The 3,187-nt window shown below is 37.3% G+C and overlaps 1 pseudogene; it reads left to right on the forward strand.

Moving 5' to 3' along the window:
* Positions 1–253: 253 nt before the first annotated feature.
* Positions 254–1,971, forward strand: LOC136251711 (arylsulfatase I pseudogene; annotated as a pseudogene).
* Positions 1,972–3,187: the final 1,216 nt, after the last annotated feature.

Here is a 3,187-nt window from a genome sequence, read left to right on the forward strand (position 1 = left end):
TCAGTAATTGTTAAGGTATGGTTGCTCAGTTCATAGTTATGAATGATAGGTGACTGAGATCTGGTGCATCTTATTACAACACATTTGGATACATTAAACCTAAGTTGCCATATGTGTACCCATTCTGATAGTCTGTCAAGATCTTGCTGAAGGATGGAAGCATCATTCCATCTACAGTGTTGCTAAGAGCTAGAAAGTAGCGCTTATAGGCGCCTAAAATAGGGTTGGCGGCGCCAGACTAAATTGCCACATGGATACACGCAACTTCATCAAAAATGCTTGGAAAGATTGTTGTTGATTTCTTTATCATTTTTGCTCTTTTGGTGCGATGTGACTACGCAGCAAGCCCCAACATATTGATGTTCGTGATTGATGATCTGGGATGGAACGATCTTAGCTACAAAGGATCAGACATTAAAACACCGACCATCGATAAGTTTGCCAGCGATGGAATCCGATTGCAACAATATTATGTCCAACGAGTATGTTCACCTACGAGATCTGCTATAATGTCTGGTCGTTATCCTTATCACATGGGGTTAGACAGAAGAGTGATCGAAAATGGAAGGCCATTTGGTTTGCCATTAAATCAGACAACAATTGCTAACGAGTTGAAGAAAGGTGGCTACTCTACTCATTGTGTGGGTAAGTGGCACCTCGGTATGATGAAATGGGAATACACTCCAACGTACAGGGGATTTGATACTTTCTATGGTTACTATGATGGAGCAGAAGACTACTTTACTCACATTCGTGATGATGGGCAGAACTTTAAAGGATTAGATTTCAGGAACAATACAAACCCAGAAACTGACAAAAATGGAAGTTACAGTACCTTCTTGTTTACTAAAGCTGTTGATCAAATTATTGCTAAACATGATAGTAAAGAGGGACCTTTCTTTATTTATGCTGCTTTTCAATCAGTGCATTCTCCATTACAAGCTCCTCGAAGTTACATTGATGACCCTGTGTGTCAATCCATACCTTATAAAAAGCGTCGTACATTTTGTGGGATGTTACGAGCTGCTGATGAAGGAATAGCCAACATTACTATGAGATTACAAGAAAGGAATTTATTAGATGATACAGTAATTTTATTCACTACAGATAATGGTGGGCAAACAGGGGAAGGAAGCAGCAACTGGCCATTAAGAGGTAACAAGGCTACTGTATTTGAAGGAGGTGTTCGTGGTACAGGATTTGTATGGAGCTCCAAGTTACCAAAACTGAACTATGATAATCATCAATTAATTCATGTGAGTGACTGGCTACCAACAATAGTAGAAGGTATTGCAGGATTAGAACTTGACAGAAACAAATGGAAATTAGATGGATATAATGTATGGCCAGCTATCACAATGAACAGTCAGACTCCTCGCAAAGAATTGCTGGTCAATCTAAACCCTCCATATAAAGGATTTATGGGTCAAGCTGCTATGCGGGTTGGAGATTGGAAGCTTATAGTTGGACTACCCAACTGCAGTTTAGCACCAGCAAAGTTTGGTGATATGTGTCCTGATGGCTGGGTTCATCTAAATGGAACGATAGATCTTCCACCATACACTCCAACCTTCACATGGTTGTTCAACATTAAAAAAGATCCAAATGAGAGGAATAATCTTGCAGACCAACACCCTGACATGGTTAAACAGTTAAAGGAGAGGATAGAATATTACAATTCCACACATATTGAACAGCTCAACCCCCCTCTTGATCCTAAATCCAGCCCTTCAAATTTTAATGGTGTATGGACCCCTTGGCTTGACTGATGATATTACATTACACACATTTATCTAATATTTCTTGTATATACTGTAATGCTATTGTAATTGATAGTGGTATGACTGTTGGTTGCTTTGCATACATGTACGTAGCATCTGTATCATGTGTAGGCTTTATCTTGTAGGACATTATGTACTATTCTTGTATATTCAGTGTTGAACTTGATTAGTAAAATATAGCTGCAGTCACAGGCTGTCCAAAGATCTATGGTTGAAATTTTCCAAGTGAGAAATTGATACAGAGTAATCTCATTGATCATGCACTGTCCCATTAAAAGCCAAAATGTTTGGTTCATATATATACACATATATATAGATGGTTAGTTTAGACAGGTTCTACTGTACAGCCAAATATGGTGGCTTCATTAGGTGGTGCAGGGTCAGACTGCTTTTCAGCTAGTTGAATTTGCATAAAGATTGAGATATACTTTAATAGAGCAGCTCATCAATATACTCTAATAGGACAGTCATCACAAGAGCATTTAGTATAGCATATAGCCTCTGTTATAATTACAATGCTCCAGTCTTCAAATTGCTTTTCAAAGGTTTCAGTGCCACATGGAATTGTATTGGTCTAATTGATCAAGCATGCCCTGCATTAGCAATCAAAAGTGCCTCTCAGGCTGTATTGATTATCTAAATTCACTTTCAGAATATTTTTGCACCACTGATGAAAGTAAAATTAGATACTAGCTAGATATGAAATTGAACTAGTATATTAAAAATTATAAATTTAAAAGTGAAGTAGGGATCCAAGCGATGAAAAGTAGTGAAACAAGAGATGAACAATGGTAGCTATTACAGCATAGCTTAGTGGGAAATCCCTACTTTGGCATGGTATAACAATTATTTTATGTTCAATGCCAAAGTAGGGATTTAATGACAACTCTCTCATTAGTAGCCAAATCTGGCATTGTGCCATGTCACCTTTAATAGCATGGCATAGCACAATTAATTGTGGCTTTGTATTTCCAAAAGTGGCAATAAATCGTATGTCAATATTAGCAACAATTTGCAGGATTGTTCCAGTACAATGACCTTACATCACTTGGTTTTCAATGCATTACATACACATACACAATAGGGTATGTCCTGCACATACGTAGGGCAGTACTGGTGCTAATTGCCACATTTGACAATGAAAGATCCTAAAATCTGCCAAATTTGAAACACAATACAATACCAACTATGGTAATAATGAAGTACTCTACTTCTCCCTAACCAGCCAGTTACAGTGATGTAAACTTAACTTTAAAAAGCAATATTAACAGATACAAACAGCAGAGAAAAATTTTTACAATGGCTATATGTTCTACACACATCAGCAAAGTACATACAGTGTTTACATATTTAGTATCTACAAGGTCATCTGGATGAAAACAAATGACACCCTAGAAATTTTTAAT

This window comes from Dysidea avara, chromosome 3, assembly GCF_963678975.1.
Source record: "Dysidea avara chromosome 3, odDysAvar1.4, whole genome shotgun sequence".
Lineage (NCBI taxonomy): Eukaryota > Metazoa > Porifera > Demospongiae > Dictyoceratida > Dysideidae > Dysidea > Dysidea avara.